The 20,277-nt window shown below is 51.8% G+C and overlaps 1 protein-coding gene across 4 annotated transcripts in view; it reads right to left on the reverse strand.

Moving 5' to 3' along the window:
• Nucleotides 1-20,277, reverse strand: part of CPQ (carboxypeptidase Q) — a 2,048,903-nt gene that overhangs the window by 2,027,743 nt on the left and 883 nt on the right. The gene's annotated exons all lie outside the window — the stretch shown is intronic.

The raw sequence follows: 20,277 nt of genomic DNA on the forward strand, positions 1-20,277 counted from the left end.
CGAGGGGGAAGATGAGAAGAATACTACGTATGACGCCAAAGATATACTACACCATGGTCTACAGAGTAAGCACCTTTCCTTAGAGAAATTGAATTTATTAAACGAAGAGCTTGCAAACCTCTCAGCACAGATATAAGGGCTAAATTTTAAGGAGGAATTCTCCACTATGGCTACTAAACCCAAGGTAGAAGGTACACTGGAAGTCAACCCTAAGATGGCGATCTTCATAATAAAGTACACCAGGGACACCAAGAAAGACCATCACAGACTCTGGATTTCATACCAGAACAACCTCCTTGCACTTTCTGGCATAGGCTAAAATCATAAAATGGCAGACGACGCCAGGACCTTTAAGACCCTGTGAAGAACCGGGTTATTTAAGACCCGGCGGTGCCAGGGGCACGCCCAAAGTCTTCGGGTATCACCTGTCTTAGAACACAGAGACACGGGAACTTCTTGGTGGCCTCAAAGATCGAATTTATTGGCTGCAGCCAGTAACAGAAGTCCTAGAAGTCAACACGGTATGAGTTCTCAGGAGACTGCTCAATTTTACAAAGCAAGTCATCCCTTTTTATGCCAAAAATCACATTCCAGACAAATACCTTACATTTACAAACTGTCCAATCACATGTATCCACACCAGAGGTATCGCATGACGGTAAAACCCACTTTTCAATTACCCGGCCCATGATCAGTCATTGGTCAAACCCAACATTCTTTTTAAGACAGGTCGAACGAACCCATAATAAAAAAGGCACATCCCCATCGTAAACAGACCATGAAGATAGGAGCAGAAACAGGTGTGAGTAGGATAAGGCATATTTGTGTGCAATAAAAGTTTTACAATGTCCTGTGCTCTGATCCTTAATCTTGATCAGCTAAAGGGCAGGAACTGGTTTAACAAGGTCAGCTTCAGGCAACAGGGTCAGTTCACTCAGGTCAAACAGGAGTCAGCACGAACTGGAGGTACATGTACTTAAAGGACTTGTTCAGCCACAGTCATCGGCCTATGTGAGGGCAACCACAAAATGGCTGCCATACACAAAATGGAACCCAAGGGTTCAGAACGAAATCCCTAAATACGTAGTGAATCCATCGGTCTAACGTGATGAAAACACTCATACTTGTCGTACTAACTAGTTACGGTTCGCTAATATGAAATTCGTAACAAAACCATGACCTTTATGAAACGGGTTCAGAATTCACAGAACCTCACCTGTCAGACCTGGAGTTCCTAATGGAATTAGCCCAACATATGATCAGCATGTTAGGTAAAATGAACTGTACTATCTCAATAGATCATACCAAACTGCATCTGCTAAAGATGGCCACATATTTATTTTATTTTATTTTAATTTCTTATATCGCGCTGGAATCAATCCCATGGGGTATCTCCGCGCTTTGTCTGCCAGCATGTGTTAGGGGGGCTGAGATGCTTTAAAGGGACTGAAATGCTTCTTGAAAGAGGAGTGTTTTCAGCGCCTTTCGGAAGGCCAGATAATTGATGTTCATCCTCAGTTCGGTGGGGAGTTTATTCCACATGGCAGGACCAACTGATGAAAAAGCTCGGTCTCCCTGCCTAGCTCTTTTTGTTGCAGGAGGTTTCAAAAGAGCTTGGTTGCTTGATCGAAGCGAGCGGCTTGGTTGGTACAGTTCAACAGATTGGGATAGATATTTGGGGCTGTTCCCATATAAACATTTGTGAACCGTGCAGCATATTTTAAAACTGATGCGCTGTCGTATCGGGAGCCAGTGTAACTCCATCAACAAAGGCTTAGAGGGGGTCCTGGCCTGCACACCCATGACTAATCTAGCCGCCGTATTCTGGACCACCTGCAAACGACCTACTGCATCAGCATTTGCTAGCGTCAGCAGGCCGTTGCAGTAGTCTAGGCGGCTAGTAACCAAAGTCTGCACGAGTGTCTTCCTATAGGTGTCAGGAAGAATCGGAAACACTCGCCGTAGAAGACCAATGGTAAAGAAGCACATTCCTGCAGTATGATTGACATGCTCCTTGAGGGTCAGCTTTTGGTCAATCTTGACCCCTAGATTTTTTACATGGGGCTTTGAAGTGGGAACTGGGCCTAGGTCCAGCGGCCACCATTCAGGAGACCATAGAAGACTCGCCCTGCCAAAGAGCATAACCTCGGTTTTTGCAACGTTACATTGGAGGCAGTTGGCGGCCATCCAATGTGACACTGCCCTCATACCCTCAGCAAAATTTTCCTTGACTGTAGGACCAAGGGAGCTGAAAGGGTAGAGGAGCTGGGTGTCATCAGCGTAGGAGACTGGAATGAACCCATACTTCCGCACAATCTCAGCAAGGGGGGCCACATATAAATTGAATAATGTAGGACTAAGGCATGAGCCTTGTGGCACCCCCTTCGTGAGCGCCTTCGAGGTGGAACGATAGGGGCCCAGGCTGACAGATTGTGATCTCCCTGAGAGAAAACTCTCCAGCCAAGATAGAGCTAAGCCTCCAATTCCCACTCCCTGCAAGCGGCTGAGAAGGATGTTGTGAGACACGGTATCAAAGGCCGCAGACAGGTCCAACAGCACTAGTATCATAGACCCTCCTCTGTCCTGTGACATTTTGATCTTATCAGTCACAGATAGGAGGGCCGATTCAGTGCTGTGGTTGGGCCTGAACCCGGATTGAGATTGGTCCAGGCCCCCTGTCGCCTCGATAAAGTTGGAAAGGGTGGTATTAGCGTGTTTCTCAGCCAGCTTGCTAATAAAAGGGAGAAGGGAAATGGGGCGGAGGTTGGAGAGCTCTGACCAGGGAAGGGTAGAATTTTTCCGTATAGGGTTCACAACCGCCTCCTTCCAAGGTTGTGGAAGTTGTCCCTTGGCAAAGGAAAGATTCATAAGCTCCTGAATGGTAGGGCCTAATGATTCCACTAAAGGGGAAATCATTTTTGCAGGGATGAGATCAGTGGGGGAGCTGGTCTTCATGTTACCAATAAGCGTGGTCAGATCTTTTAAGGTAACTTCTGGAATTGTATGGAGCATTTTGTCAGGGGCCATTGAGGGGGGGGTCTCAGGGTCCAAAGTCTCCAGAGAGCCTGTAGCTGTCACAATTTTCTTATATATCCCCTCAATTTTTTCCTCAAAGAATTGGGAGATGTTGTTGCAGAGATCTTGAGAAAAAACATCCGGGCTCTCACATATTACAGGGTTGGTAAAGGACTGTATGATTTTAAATAACTCTCGAGTGGAGTTGCCTGCCTCTGTTATTTGGGAGGTAAGACTGGCTTTCCTTGCTTTTTTGACATTTTTATAATAGGTAGTCATAGATGTTAAGTAGCAATCTTTGTCTTCCTCCTTATGTGTCCGTCTCCATAGTTTTTCCAATCTCCTACACCCTTGCTTTTCTATTTTGAGGGCCTCAGTGTACCATGCTTCCCTTTTGGTTGTGGTGGATTGTTTGACTATTTTTTGAGGAGCCAGGGTGTTGATGGCTTCCATCAATGAGGAGTCAAATTTTGAGAGAGCTGTCTCAATATCGTCCAGGTTTGTAAAGACTGGCTGTTTCCAGACTTGGGAAAACCTATCCGGGGTGACTTTATGCCATGGCCTACGTTTGGTCATTTGCGCGGTGGATTGGTTAATATGTTCGGGTAGATGGAGAAGGGAGAAGTCCAACATTTTGTGGTCCGACCAGTAAATATATTTGGGGGGGTAGCAATGAACATTAGGAAGGGTAGTAAAAATTAAATCCAGAGTGTGGTCGCCAGAGTGAGTGGGGCCACTACTTCGGAGGTGAAGACCCAACAAAGCCAGATCTGCCAGGAGTGCAACAGTGTCAGGGTGGTCCACAACATCAATATGAAAATTAAAATCACCTAGTAAAATGAAGTTTTCATTAGTTTTCATATGTGGAGCTAGAATTTCTGTCAGAGCTAAGGAGAACCCAGCATTGGGTCCGGGTGGACGATACACTAGGGCTCCTTTCCAGTGAATCTTAGGGCTGATTTTCAGATGAAAGATAATTAACTCCATAGTGGGTAACAATATTTGTTCCAAAATCCTGATATTCAGACTGTCCTTATAAACAATGGCGATCCCGCCTCCTACTTTCTCCAGTCGGTCTTGACGGAGGATTTTATACCCCATAGGTATTCCCAGGGTGATAGTTGGAATAGTATGGGGTTTAAGCCATGTTTCAGTAATGAAACAGATCTTAGGTCTCTTCTTTAGGACCATTTTGTCAAAACGATTTGGACATTCTTAGGCACGTACACCTCCTCACGACAAATAATTCTCCCTCTCCTTGGCCCAACAGGTCAACACCGTCGCCTCCACCTGCTTCAACATCTTCTGGATCCTCCGCAAGACCTTCAAATGCATCCCCCCTGAATCAAGGAAGACTCATTACCAGCAGACTGGACTACGGAAACGCCCTCTACGCCGAGATCAACAAGTTGTTGCTCCGCAAACAAGTTGTTGCTCCGCAAACTCCAGACCATACAGAACACTGCAGCCAGAGTCGTCCTCAGCATCCCTCGACACGAACATATCACCAAACACCTACATAACCTCCACTGGCTCCCCGTTGAGAGGTGAGTAACCTTCAAGATTCTCACCCACGCCTACAAATGAACATCTCAACGGCAGAATCTTCTTCCACGTACCCAAGAGGAACCTCCGATCTGCCGACCTTGCCCTTGCTGAACCCCCGCGCATCTGCAAGGCAAGAACAGGTAGAAGAGCCTTCTCCTATATTGTGGCCAAGACCTGGAACGAGCTGCCAATCGACATCAGATGTGCCCCCCACCCTGCACATCTTCAGGAAGACCCTCAAGACCTAGCTCTTTAACTGACCCGAGCTGCTCCCTCCCCCAGTGCCTTGAGACCCTCACAGGTGAGTATGTGCTTAAAATTCCGATTGATTGATTGATAATTTGTTTATGAACTGAATTAAAGGAATTAGGTTATTTTACAGTGTCTGCAGAAGCTTTACAATTCAGTGTTGGAAATAAACACCTTAGATGTTTTAGATCGTTAGCTTGAGTGCAATGATCGCCGAGCGTGGGAGATCTATTGTTTATTGTTTTGACCCTATTTTCCCTTACTAGGCACATAACTGATCTACTCACAGATGTACTATTTTATTCCAACATCAGGGCAAAACGGGTAGGAGGGCTGATGCCTTCTGACCTACAAATTGCACAACTGCAGGGCACCCAGGCTGCACCGCCATCAAACTGCACCTGAACATCTATTTAATGCACCTCTGATCAGCCAATCAGGGCTCAGTTCAGGCTCCTGCCTCTCTTTTCCTTACTGGCCACCAGGTAAACGGTAATGAAAGTTAGTGAAAAGCCATTGTTGGAACCGGCCTCATGGCGTGGCCCTAAACCCCCCCCCGCATGGCGGGCCCAGGACGACATCGGCCCTCCGCCGAGCCTCGGGCGACCCCTGTTGCCCGACCCTGCACACCCCAACACCAACCCTGCCGGTCCGGTCACCATCCCGGACCTTCACTACCGGCCTGACTCCATCTTGGGCCCATCACGTCACGAACACGTGGCCTCGGCCCCGGCCCAGGCCCCAGCAAGAGCCCCGACATCGAGGCACCAAGATCCACCCAGGTGGTCGAGTGGCCACTCAACAAGACCCAAGAGGAGGGAAGTTTTGATGGGCCTCCAGCCGTCCCCGGACGCCTGGTATCGATCGCCCTCCGGCCTCCCCGGGGCGCTGTCTCCACCCTCCTGCTGGGTGTCTGGACACCATCATCCCGGCCCCTCTGGCCCCCCAGGCGCGAGGGCCCGGACATCAAAGGGCTCCAGTCCTATAACTAGGCCAGCCCCGGAGGGGGATGTCAGTTGTATCCTGGACTGGAAGCCCTGCTGACGCTGACGCTGTCGCGGCCGACACGAGAAGAACTCATTTGCCTGTAACAGGAAGCTACCCTGAGAGCCTGCTGGCGCTGCCGCGGCCCACCTTCGCTGAACCATCTTGAGAGCCTGCTGGCGCTGCCGCGGCCCACCTTCGCTGAACCATCTTGAGAGCCTGCTAGCGCTGCCGCGGCCCACCTTCGCTGAACCATCTTGAGAGCCTGCTGGCGCTGCCGCGGCCCACATTCGCTGAACCATCTTGAGAGCCTGCTGGCGCTGCCGCGGCCCACATTCGCTGAACCATCTTGAGAGCCTGCTGGCGCTGCCGCGGCCCCCATTCTCTAAACCATCTGGAGAGCCTGCTGGCGCTGCCGCGGCCTTCCCTCTGTAAAACCCACCTGTCGAGTCCTGCTGGCGCTGCCGTGGCTCGACCTCTCGGAACCCCCGGCTCGAGGATCGAGAGCTGTGCGCAGGGTATCCCTTCCCGCACCCGTACTAAGACTGTCCCGCTACCCTATCCCTTCTCTCTGAGACTTTATAGATCCCTCGATCTACCTGTACATATCGCCAAGAACCAGCAACCTTTATGCCTGATAAAGCCTAAGAACTTATCCTCTTGTGTGGTGTCCGTTTGTAGTGTTGTGGTTACTCTGCTGTACGATCCTAGGAGAGGGCCCTCACCCAGGAGGCCTCTCGGTAACGCTCGGCTACTTCTCGACGGAGAGGTGGACCTAGGGGTGGCCAGTCAGACCTCTTCTGCCTCCCCCGGGATCGCCTTTCTAACATTGGTGGCAGGCGACGGGATCCGAGCCGACGCAGATCGTACAGAGAGTGATTCACCCACTACCGAGAAGAACACACTACGACCATGACTACGCCAGAAATGAGACCGACCACAGAATTCCAGAAAGAGAAAATGGAAGATTACAGTCACAAAGAATTAAAGCAATTCTGCAAAGACCTAGGCATCGCTACCACGGGCCTAAGCACCAAGGAGGACTTTAAATCGGCCCTACAAGCCTGGGTGGAAGTCGGTGACACGCCACCCCAGAACGAAGATAACCTGGGCCCGAACGGACGTCCGGAGACTGACGCGCCCCCAGCGGGAGAAAGACCCGCAAACCTAGACGCGGGCCTCTCCCACGAAGACGCCCGAGAACGAGAGAGGAACCGGCTCCACGAATTAGAGCTCCGGCTAGATGGAGAACTACAGCTGACGACGAAAAAGATAGCCCTCGAGCAACTACGGCTAGAAGGAGACCTAATGGAGACAAAGGGACCTCGAGGAAAAGAGACTCATGCTCGAGCATGAGCGCGGCTTAAAGGAGCTAGAAATCAAGGCCAAAACTAACGATGCCAACGCATCCGGGGGCAAGACCTCACCCCCTCCTATGGACACGAAGGTGCACATACCCAAGGACGTCGTGAAAGAGTTCTACAAGAACGACGACATCCAACAGTGGTTCAAAGCCTACGAAGTAGCCATGACCGCCCATCGAGTACCCCTCAAGGACTGGGGCGCCGGCCTGTGGGGGAAGTTGGTCAACGAGGGGAGAGACGGCCTGCTAGAGCTCCCCGATGCCGAGATGACCTCGTACGAGCACATGAAAGCCGCTCTCCTCACTCGCTACGGACTCACCCCCGAAATGTACCGGCAGCGGTTCCGAGACTGTAAAAAAATCCCCGGTACCACATGGGTGGAGTACGTGAACTTTTTCAGCAGAGCTTTCGAGGGGTGGATCAAAGGCAGCCAGGTCACCACCTACCAGCAGTTGGTCGACCTCATTATATGGGAACATCTGTCCAACAACTGCTTCATCGAACTCCGGCAACATCTCCTCGACAGCAAATTGACAGAGCCACGAAAACTCGCTGTCGAGGCAGATAGATGGGTGAGCACTCGAGTCCCCCGGAGCCCGATGGGAGACTACGGCCGGGGTTCTCCCGGAAACCACCGACCACGAGGCGGAGGAGGAGGCCAGAGCAGGGGCCGAGATCCCCCCACGGGGTACTCCCCTACCTCCACTTCGCCATCCCTGGGCCGAAGGGGGCCCCTCCAGCGAGACCAGGGCCCCGCCCAAATGTTATATGCCACAGATGCCAACGACAGGGTCATTATGCGAATGACCCCCTTTGCCCGATGAACCAGCGAACCAGCACCACCGGTCCTCCGAACCGCCAGGTCGCGGCCGCCGCCCTGGGTACAAAAGGAGGCGCGAAAGAAGACAACGACCCCGAGCAGGCCGAGTGGGAGCCCGCCGCTATGATCTTGGCATGCCTGGGTAATCGAGACATGATCCCCCGAGACCCAATCCCAGGCAACACCCAGAAATACCGCCAGTGGGTCACCATCAATGGTCACCGGGCCGAAGCCCTCCGTGACACTGGAGCCAGCGTGACGGCGGTCCGCTGCCACTTGGTGACCCCAGAACAGATTCTACCCAATATCCTGAGCCCGGTACGGTCGGCGGACAACTCCGAGAGTTTGTGCCAGATGGCCCGTATCCCCTTCGAATGGGGAGGGGTGTCGTGTATGCTGAAGGTGACCGTCCGAGATGATGCCCCCGTGGACTGCCTCCTCGGGAACGATCTGGAAAGTTCCGCCTGGGCCCACGTCGAGCGGAGAGAGCATCTGGGGATGCTAGGCCTTCCCGAGTGGGTCTGTGCGACCACTCGATCCATGGCCGACCGGGCCACCGCCCCGATCGAAGTTGCTCTGCCGGAAGGACCGGAGTGGCCCGCACCTCCACCGCCCGCCGTCCCCGAGGACGCCGACCCTGAACCCGGCCCCCAGGGGCCCAGCCATGAAGACCTTACCGAGCTCGGCCACCTTCCCGAACTAGCTCAGTGGCGCCAAGAAGGTGGCCCCTCCCACGAACAATTCCATCAGGAACAAAAAACCTGTCCCTCCCTCGAGGGAATCCGACAACAAGCAGCCACTCAAGCTGCTGGAGACCCCTCAGGGTCCCACTGGGTCTATTGGGACCAGGACCTTCTCTACAGCGAGCAGAAGATTGCCGAAATAGGGGCCAGCCGGGTGCTGGTCGTTCCCCTCCGATTCAGAGACTTCCTTTTGAACTTGGCACATGACGTGCCCCTCGCCGGGCACCTGGGGCAGGACAAAACTTACAGTTGCCTGGTGACCCATTTCTACTGGCCGAAGATGCGCAACGATGTGCACAACCACTGCCGAACCTGTCCGACCTGTCAAGCCAGCAGGAAGAGCGGGGGAAAGTCAAAGCTCCACTCCAGCCTTTTCCCGTGGTCACCACCCCCTTCGAGCGAGTGGGGATCGACATAGTGGGGCCCTTGGACCCTCGCACCTCCCAGGGGCACAGCTTCATCCTCGTTCTGGTGGACCATGCCACCCGCTATCCTGAAGCCATCCCCCTCCGAACCATCACGGCCCCAGTAGTAGGCCGAGCCCTAATGGGGATCTTCTCCAGAGTCGGCTTCCCCCGAGAAGTCGTGAGTGATAGGGGCACGAACTTTATATCTAAATATATGCGGTCCCTGTGGCAACAGTGCGGGGTCACGTATAAGTTCACCACCCCGTATCACCCCCAAGGAAATGGACTTGTGGAGCGGTTTAACCGAACACTGAAAGGAATGATCAAGGGCCTCGAGGAGCCGCTACGACGCAAATGGGATGTCCTGCTGCCCTGCCTCCTGTTTGCATATCGCGAGGTACCCCAGAAGTCCCTGGGGTTCAGCCCCTTTGAACTATTGTATGGGCACCCGGTCCGAGGCCCCCTCAGCCTGGTCAAAGAAGGCTGGGAGACGACGGTCCGAGGTGCTCCCCCAGATGTCTACCAGTACCTCCTGACACTCCGCAACCAGACTCGAAAGTTCCGGGAACTTGCCGAGGCCAACCTGGAGGCCAGTCAGGAGGAGATGAAACGCTGGTATGACCAGAACGCCTCATCCATCGAGTTCGAGCCGGGCCAACAGGTCTGGGTCATGTCCCCGGTCGAACCTTGTGCTCTACAGGACAAATGGACGGGGCCCTTCAAGGTGGTGGAGCGCAAGAGCCCCGTCACTTACTTGGTGGACATTGAGTCCCCCCGAAACCCCCTCCGGGTTCTGCACGCTAACCGGCTCAAGCCGCACTTTGCCCGCACTGAACTAAGTCTGCTGCTAGCGACCGATGAAGGAGCTGAAGACGACTCCGAACCTCTACCAGATCTCCTGAGTACCCGCGAGAGAGACGGCTCCGTCGAAGGGGTCACGCTCTCCGCTACCCTGACCCCCGGACAACACCAAGACTGCCGGAAGCTGCTGGGGCAATTTGCAGATCTATTTTCCCTCACTCCTGGGGTCACCCGGTGGTGTGTCCACGATGTAGACACCGGGGACAGCCCGCCTGTAAGACACCGAGCTTTCCGGGTGCCCGACCGAGTTCGGGCCTGCATTCAAGCCGAGGTGGCCAAGATGCTAGCTCTGGGGGTAGTCGAACCCTCTAACAGTCCCTGGGCCAGTCCAGTTGTCCTGGTCCCTAAAGCCGCCGCACCCGGCGCACCCCCGGAGCTCCGGTTCTGTGTCGACTACCGGGGACTGAATGTCGTCACCAGGACCGACGCCCATCCCATCCCCCGGGCGGATGAACTGATCGACCGCCTGGGGGCCGCAAAGTATCTCAGCACCTTCGACCTCACGGCCAGATATTGGCAGATCGGCCTCACCCCTGGGGCGCGAGAGTGAGCGGCCTTCTCGACCCCTGATGGCCACTACCATTTCAAGGTGATGCCCTTCGGCATGAAGAACGCCCCGGCCACCTTCCAGAGACTCGTGAACAGGGTGCTGGCCGGGCTAGAAGAGTTCAGTGCCGCCTATCTAGACGACATTGCGGTGTACAGCCTCCACTGGGATGAGCACCTGACCCACCTCTGGGAGGTTCTGACGGCCCTCCGACGGGCCGGACTGACAATAAAAGCCAGCAAGTGCCAGATAGGCCAAGGGTCCGTGACCTATCTGGGGCACCAAGTCGGGAGCGGCCAGGTGTCTCCCCTCCAGCCAAAGATTGACGCCATCCGGGCCTGGGAGCCCCCGGTCACCCAAACAGCAGTCCGAGCCTTCCTGGGGCTCACCGGATATTATCGGCGCTTCATAAAAGACTATGGAAGCATTGTGGGGCCCCTCACAGAACTGACCTCCAAAAGGTTACCCCAAAAGGTGCGCTGGACCCCCGAATGCAAGGTCGCCTTCGACACACTGAAGACCGCCATGTGCACCGCCCCTGTGCTCCAAGCCCCCGACTACAGCAGAGAGTTTGTGGTCCAAACCGACGCCTCGGAGCACGGCATTGGGGCGGTCCTCTCACAAGTAAACCCTGAGGGGGTCGACCTTCCCGTTGCCCTCATCAGCCGACGGCTGCTGGCCCGAGAGCAACGATGGGAGCACCATCGAGATAGAAGCCTTCGCCGTCGTGTGGGCCCTAAAGAAGCTCCGGCCCTACCTCTTCGGCACCCATTTCCGGGTCCAGACCGACCACCGGCCCCTGCGGTGGTTGATGCAGATGCGGGGAGAAAACCCGAAACTGTTGCGATGGTCCATCTCCCTCCAAGGGATGGACTTCACTGTGGAGCACCGCCCCGGCAACGACCACGCCAATGCTATGCTAAGAGTTATTTAAAATCATACAGACCTTTACCAACCCTGTAATATGTGAGAGCCCGGATGTTTTTACTCAAGATCTCTGCAATAACATCTCCCAGTTCTTCGAAGAAAAAATTGAGGGGATATATAAGAAAATTACGAAAGTCACAGGTCCTTTAGAGACTATGGCTCCTGAGACCCTCCCCTCAACGACACCTGACAAAACGCTCCATGCAATCCCAGAAGTTACTTTAAAAGACCTGACCACCCTTATTGGTAACATGAAAACTGGCTCCCCCACTGATCTGATCCCTGCAAAAATGATTTCCCCCTTGGTGGAATCATTAGGCCCTACTATTCAGAAGCTTATGAATCTTTCCTTTGCCGAGGGACAACTTCCACAACCTTGGAAAGAAGCGGTAGTGAACCCTATACGGAAAAACACCACCCTTCCCTGGTCAGAGCTCTCCAACCTTCGCCCTATTTCCCTTCTCCCTTTCATTAGCAAGCTGGCTGAGAAACACGCTAATACCATCCTTTCCAAATTTATCGAGGCGACAGGGGGCCTGGACCAATCACAATCTGGGTTCAGGCCCAACCACAGCACTGAATCGGCCCTCCTATCTGTGACTGATAAGATCAAAATGTCACAGGATAGAGGAGGGTCCATGATATTAGTGCTGTTGGACCTGTCTGCGGCCTTTGATACCGTGTCCCATAACATCCTTCTCAGCCGCTTGCAGGGAGTGGGGATTGGAGGCTCAGCACTATCTTGGCTGGAGAGTTTCCTTTCCGGGAGATCGCAATCTGTCAGCCTGGGCCCCTATCGTTCCACCTCGAAGGCGCTCACAAAGGGGGTGCCACAAGGCTCATGTCTCAGCCCTACATTGTTCAATGTATATGTGGCCCCCCTTGCTGAGATTGTGCGGAAGTATGGGTTCATACCAGTTTCCTACGCTGATGACACCCAGCTCCTCTACCCTTTCAGCTCCCTTGGTCCTACAGTCAAGGAAAATTTTGCTGAGGGTATGAGGGCAGTGTCACATTGGATGGCCGCAAACTGCCTCCAATGTAACGTTGCAAAAACTGAGGTTATGCTCTTCGGCAGGGCGAGCCTCCTATGGTCTCCTGAATGGTGGCCACTGGACTTGGGCCCAGTTCCCACATCAAAGCCTCATGTCAAAAATTTAGGGGTTAAGATTGACCAAAAACTGACCCTCAAGGAGCATGCCAATCATATTGCAGGACTATGCTTTTACACCATTGGCCTTCTAAGATGAGTATTTCCATATCTTCCTGATACTTACAGGAAGACACTCGTGCAGACTTTGGTTACTAGCCGCCTAGACTACTGCAACGGCCTGCTGATGCTAGCAAACGCTGATGCAGTAGGTCGTTTGCAGGTGGTCCAGAATACGGCGGCTAGGCTGGTCATGGGTGTGCCGGCTAGGACCCCCTCTAAGCCTTTGTTGATGGAGCTACACTGGCTCCCGATACGGCAGCGCATCAGTTTCAAAATATGCTGCACGGTCCACAAATGCTTATATGGGGACAGCCCTAAATATCTCTCCCAATCTGTTGAACTATACCAACCCAACCGTTCACTTCGTTCAAGCAACCAAGCACTTTTGAAACCCCCTGCAACAAAAAGAGCTAGGCAGGGAGACCGAGCATTTTCATCAATTGGTCCTGCCCTATGGAATAAACTTCCCACAGAAATGAGGATGAACATCAATCATCTGGCCTTCAGAAAGGCGCTGAAAACATTCCTCTTTCAGGAAGCATTCCAGTCCCTTTATTGCACCTTGAAGATTACGACAATTTTCTGGCTGGCAAAGCGCGGAGATACCCTTATGGGATTGATTCCAGCGCGATACAAGAAATTAAAATAAATAAATAAATAAATGCTGACGGCCTGTCCAGATTCTTCCGCCTCGGCGAGGAGAACCCCCAAGAAGTTGGGTGACTCTCCCCTGCCTTCAGCTGGGGGGGGACGCGTGTTGGAACCGGCCTCATGGCGTGGCCCTAAACCCCCCCCCGCATGGCGGGCCCAGGACGACATCGGCCCTCCGCCGAGCCTCGGGCGACTCCTGTTGCCCGACCCTGCGCACCCCAACACCAACCCTGCCGGTCCGGTCACCATCCCGGACCCTCACTACCGGCCTGACTCCATCTTGGGCCCATCACGCCACGAACACGTGGCCTCGGCCCCGGCCCAGGCCCCAGCAAGAGCCCCGACATCGAGGCACCAAGATCCACCCAGGTGGTCGAGTGGCCACTCAACAAGACCCAAGAGGAGGGAAGTTTCGATGGGCCTCCAGCCGTCCCCGGACGCCTGGTATCGATCGCCCTCCGGCCTCCCCGGGGCGCTGTCTCCACCCTCCTGCTGGGTGTCTGGACACCATCATCCCGGCCCCTCTGGCCCCCCAGGCGCGAGGGCCCGGACATCAAAGGGCTCCAGTCCTATAACTAGGCCAGCCCCGGAGGGGGATATCAGTTGTATCCTGGACTGGAAGCCCTGCTGACGCTGTCGCGGCCGACACGAGAAGAACTAATTTGCCTGTAACAGGAAGCTACCCTGAGAGCCTGCTGGCGCTGCCGCGGCCCACCTTCGCTGAACCATCTTGAGAGCCTGCTGGCGCTGCCGCGGCCCACCTTCACTGAACCATCTTGAGAGCCTGCTGGCGCTGCCGCGGCCCACCTTCGCTGAACCATCTTGAGAGCCTGCTGGCGCTGCCGCGGCCCACATTCGCTGAACCATCTTGAGAGCCTGCTGGCGCTGCCGCGGCCCACATTCGCTGAACCATCTTGAGAGCCTGCTGGCACTGCCGCGGCCCCCATTCTCTGAACCATCTGGAGAGCCTGCTGGCGCTGCCGCGGCCTTCCCTCCGTAAAACCCACCTGTCGAGTCCTGCTGGCGCTGCCGTGGCTCGACCTCTCGGAACCCCCGGCTCAAGGATCGAGAGCTGTGCGCAGGGTATCCCTTCCCGCACCCGTACTAAGACTGTCCCGCTACCCTATCCCTTCTCTCTGAGACTTTATAGATCCCTCGATCTACCTGTACATATCGCTAAGAACCAGCAACCTTTATGCCTGATAAAGCCTAAGAACTTATCCTCTTGTGTGGTGTCCGTTTGTAGTGTTGTGGTTACTCTGCTGTACGATCCTAGGAGAGGGCCCTCACCCAGGAGGCCTCTCGGTAACGCTCGGCTACTTCTCGACGGAGAGGTGGACCTAGGGGTGGCCAGTCAGACCTCTTCTGCCTCCCCCGGGATCGCCTTTCTAACAGCCATTGTGAGAGCGAAGTCAGGGACAAGAAGGGGGAAGGAGTGGAAGAACAGCAAACTACAAACCCCCTTGAATGCAAATAGTCGCAGAAGTGAAAATACATTCAACTTTAGCCAGTGGAGTATAGGTTATGTACTGTTGACTACCACTTAAGTCTCAGAATAATCCTGGCTACCCCCCACATACACTTGACCGGTCCATGCCGCGTGGTGGACAGTGCACAGAAGTTAATAGTAACGGGCTAGGAGCGCACCCACGATAGAAGAAGAGGTGAGTGCAAACAGCAGCACCCCACACACTGACGAATGGCATCTGTCAGACTGTCACATAAAATTAAAGTGTTCAGTAAATTAGCAAACAGCCTTTAATGGCATTCCTTATGAAGCCTTGATCAGTCAAGGCTCAGTACATCACATGCTCTTCTCTCCCCCCTCTGCACTTACCTTCTGATGAACACTGCAATGTGGGGGACAACACCATGTAGATAACCCATAGCCAGACACAGGATGATGATAAAAGGAATAACAGCGTCCCACAAACACATGAAAATGCAAACAGTTGTATAATTTAAAATGTATAGTCCGTTCGTAAAACTACAGAGGCTATGTGGTATGTGCATGCCCATAAAACACACTTGTCCGCTCCTGAAAAGCACACATTGTGCAAGTCTAGTGAATCCCAAAAGAGGGTCGCACAATTAGGAATGCCGCCGGGGTCCCTCCTGGAAATGTTAAGATCTCTGATGGCGAACAGTGACCTGCTGCCCCAGCTCTTTTCTGCAGCACTGTCTAGATGTGCACAGATACAGCTTGCGCGTGCCAATCTCTACATGTGCCCATCTGCGTTCTGCATTACAGAATGTTTGCCCATTTGCATACAGTTGTGTAAAGGGTGGGTGAATAATCTTGTTTCATTATGTTATGGGGGAGGATATAGGTGGAAGTAGCCATGACCCATGTCCACCTTTAGACTCCTTTTGTGGGGTGATCGATTAGCGTTCCCCTATCCAGGACAACATACATCCCGCCCAACCTCCCCCCAGTTTCGAGGCCAGATGGTTTGGGACACACACGGAGATTTATATTTCAAGCCTATATTTTAACAGCCTGCCTGTAACCATACGGGGGATGCATGATCTTTTAGCCTTTAGAAAAGCCATCAAAACCCATCTTTTCCAATAACCCGTTTTCTTTGTGCACCTTCATTCTGCACTCTGGTCAGCTTGCAGCGCCGGGACGCCCCTTGGCTGGGGCAGCCGCGCGCTATACAAATTCTCATAACATAACATAACATAACAAGTCACGAGCGCCTACGGGAATAAGAACTGTGACAAGCTACGGGCAGGGTTCACAGAAAACAGTAATGAAAAGGCTTTCCTCGCGAGAACACAAATGAGGCCCATTTTGCTAAACAAACAATTTTTCGCTTACGCTCTTTACTCACAGCAAGTTAGACAGTGCCCCTAGACATGCTGACCTAACAACTCTAGACGCCTGCTATGTGATACCAAAACAAGACTAAAACACGAAGAAAAAAAACACGATGCCATTAGGGCCCTAACCTGGTGTGGATTCCAAATAAACAATACTGCGCCTCACGAGCGTTTTTGTAGCGACAACATAGGCAACTATTGTCAAAGAAGAGAGTGCCGTGCTGAATATAAAAAATGATTATGTTACATTCCATCAGCACCTCACAGTTAGAACGTGTGCTTCTTTTCGTTGAGTGCTTGAAGGTGTATAGACGCCATTCCACACACGACCATTTGTTTAAATTGAAGTTATTGTAACACCATCATTGCCTACTTAGAGGGGAAGAGCACCAGGATAACAACAAATATGAAGTATTCCTATCTACTCACGTGTCTCGTATTCCGCAAAGACTGGGCTCTGATCTACGGGCCTATTTTGGAAGAGGATACCCACCCATGCCCGGGATCAATCGCTTTTATATCAGTTAAACTGTAAAATAAAAATGTGATTTTAAAGTAACCAGTAACGGTACTCTGTAATTGCTGTGGAGCAGGGGCTTATGTTTATGCAATTATTTAAACCAAACTTTCGACCCATATACAATAGTAAACTGCTGTCGCTTGTAGTCATGCACCTCAATCTGCCCCAGCCCCTCCGATCGCTCAAACTGTTCCTCTGCCACTGCAGGTCTAATTCAAAGCAGAGAGCTCACCTCTGCTGTGCACCTAACGCCAGAACCATCCCGCTCCATGGTGCAGTGAATACATTCCAGTGAACACGTCACTGCATGGTGCAGTGAACAGATTCCAGTGAACACGCCACTCCATGGTGCAGTGAACACATTCCGACAAATTCACCAGGCATGATGTAGTGCGCACATTCCAATAAACACGCCACGCATGGTGCAGTGAACACATTCAGGTGAAAACGCCACTCCATGGTGCAGTGAAAACATTCCAGTTAACACGCCACTCCATGGTGCAGTGAAAGTGTTCCAGTGAACACGCCACTCCATGGTGCAGTGAAAGTGTTCCAGTGAACACGCCACTCCATGGTGCAGTGAACACATTCCGGCGAATTCACTAGGCATGATGCAGTGCGCACATTCCAGTAAACACGCCACGCATGGTGCAGTGAACACATTCAGGTGAAAACGCCACTCCATGGTGCAGTGAAAACATTCCAGTTAACACGCCACTCCATGGTGCAGTGAAAGTGTTCCAGTGAACACGCCACTCCATGGTGCAGTGAACACATTCCGGCGAATTCACTAGGCATGATGCAGTGCGCACATTCCAGTAAACACGCCACGCATGGTGCAGTGAACACATTCAGGTGAAAACGCCACTCCATGGTGCAGTGAAAACATTCCAGTTAACACGCCACTCCATGGTGCAGTGAAAGTGTTCCAGTGAACACGCCACTCCATGGTGCAGTGAAAGTGTTCCAGTGAACATGCCACTCCATGGTGCAGTGAACACATTCCGGCGAATTCACTAGGCATGATGCAGTGCGCACATTCCAGTAAACACGCCACGCATGTTGCAGTGAACACATTCCGATGAACACACCATCCATGGTGCAGTCAACACATTCCGGTGAACACCTATGCATGGTGCAGTCAACACATTCCAATAAACACGCCACACATGGTGCAGTGATCATATTCCGGTAAACACGCCACTCCATGGTGCAGTGAAAACATTCCTGTTAAAACATTCCGGCAAATTCACCAGGCATGATGCAGTGCGCACATTCCAATAAACACGCCATGCATGGTGTAGTGAACACATTCCGGTGAATACGCCACTGCATGGTGCAGTGAACACATTCCAGTGAACACATCACTCTATGGTGCATGGAGCAGTGAACACATTCCGGTAAACACGTCACACATGGTGCAGTGAACGCATTCCGTAGAACATGCCATGCATGGTGCAGTGAATACATTCCAGCGAAAACACCACACATTGTGCAGTGAACACATTCCAGTGAACACATTCTGGCAAATTCACTAGGCATGGTGCAGCAAACACATTCCAATAAACACGCCATGCATGGTGCAGTAAAAACATTCCAGTGAACACTCCATGCAAGGCACAGTGAACACATTCCAGTGACACTCAGTGCATGGCGCAGTTAACACATTGCAGTGAACATATTCTGGTGAACACCCAACACATTGTGCAGTGAACACATTCGGGTGAACATTCCAAGCATGGTGCAGTGAGCACAAGGCCGGCTTTAGGGCAGTGCGACTGTTGTGGCTACACTGGCCGCTGACCTGTAGAAGGGTGCTGACCTTGGGAGAGGGGTGGGGGGAGGGGCTGTGTTTAGCAATAACTTATGATTGGAGAAATGAGCGGCACTTTTTGTTTGATGCTAGTGAGAGAATCCGAGAGACAACAGTCATGGGGTGTGGGAGCGCCAAAAAGATTGTCTCACTAGGCATCACCAGTGCTAAAGCCGGCCGCAAGTGAGCACTTGCCTTGTCTTATTTTCCCCACAGTTCAACATGTTTATTGCCCCTGTCTTCAGCTCAGTAACAGCCTATGGGTGCTGCACACACACCCAAACACCACGCACGCCAAAGGGCCTCATTCTATTTTATATGATTCAAAATGCCCTCTGTGGCTGGACTTTGGGATTATTTACAATGACTGAGAATTTAAGAAAGCTGTTCTTGCTCTCTACCGGCTTAGTAATATGTTTATATGTTCTTTTAAAAATCAGTTTTTACCTTTCAGTTATTCATATTTCACTGAGCGGATTGTGACTTGTAGATGTTGCCATTCTCTGCAGAATTGTTTATGGTTCTGTGCTGAGTTAGGTGCTGTGGTCTCTCCTGCCAAGAGTTCTAGCTAACTGTAGCATCCTGTGACTACGCCGAGTAGGGAACATCAGTACACCACAGGGTGTGAATCTGAATTCCCAAAATATTCCTAAAGGCACTTTCCTTTATCACCCAGCCCCCACTATCTATGAGGTTTAGTCCTATCTGGGCCTATCAGCCCCAGAGAAGACACTGGCCAGGGAGCTCCTGCCTATCTGTAGGTCTCAGAAGAGCATCAACCACCTGCTGCAGGTGGCAGCATGTCACCTTGCAGGCACTTTGTTGCCCTTAGTCAAAGTTCAAGGTGCCTTGCTCATCAATGAAACCGGTACCAACCCAAGAGTACCAGGGTTACAAGCCGACTGGCGTGACAGGCATGTCTTAGGAGCATGGCCTACATGATGGTCTTGTGAGGCCAAGATGTGTCAGGGAATGGCTTCTTGAAGGGGACCAGTTTTATGTCATTCTTGAAATAGATTGAGCTGCCAGTGCTCTCGGATCTAGGCGTGGGCCAGTTCAGATGCAGATTCTAGTCCGTCTTGGGTCGTTATATTTCTTTGCATTGGGAATGCTGATCAATATTACTGTGTTGGGCCCTACTTGATGTAGATGTTGGCACATGAATTAATAAGAAATCTAATGAACATTCTACTTAATTCCAATTATATTTTTGAACGGAATATTGACTTCATAAGAAGTGTATTGGTTTCAATCGGTATATAATGTAAGAAGTAGAAATCCCCTTGTTTTTTTCGCCAGCACTATAAGTCTAAAACCCCTATATTACAAAAACTACACAAGAAGTCATGTCTAATTGGTATGCTGAAATATTCACGAAGGGCAGTACTCAAAATGAGCATGATCTGTGTAAATATAAGAAATGTTTCTTTCAAGAAGTGGCAGGTTTGCGCGGTAAACTAAGAACAGAAATGCGATTTTATGTTTCTCAGTATTTGTCTGCATTGCGTTAAAAAGCCATACTATTCATACCATTTCCAAAGTGCAGATCAAAGTTGCTCCTCTAACGGCCCCGAAGTCCCCTTTCTGAACTTTCTAAGTTTGGAAAATGCATTTTTCTTATGTCACAAGACCTCTTGGAAGGACAGAGAGTTCACTGTTCAAAAATAAGCAACAGTGAAAGTTCGAGTTTCAAAACAAAAAGGTTGTTAAAGTTCAAGGATCACCTATCGAAAGTCCATTGAAGTCAAAAGAACAACACGAATTGACTTTGAGATACAATGTGATACAA

This window comes from Lissotriton helveticus, chromosome 4_1 (assembly GCF_964261635.1).
Source record: "Lissotriton helveticus chromosome 4_1, aLisHel1.1, whole genome shotgun sequence".
Lineage (NCBI taxonomy): Eukaryota > Metazoa > Chordata > Amphibia > Caudata > Salamandridae > Lissotriton > Lissotriton helveticus.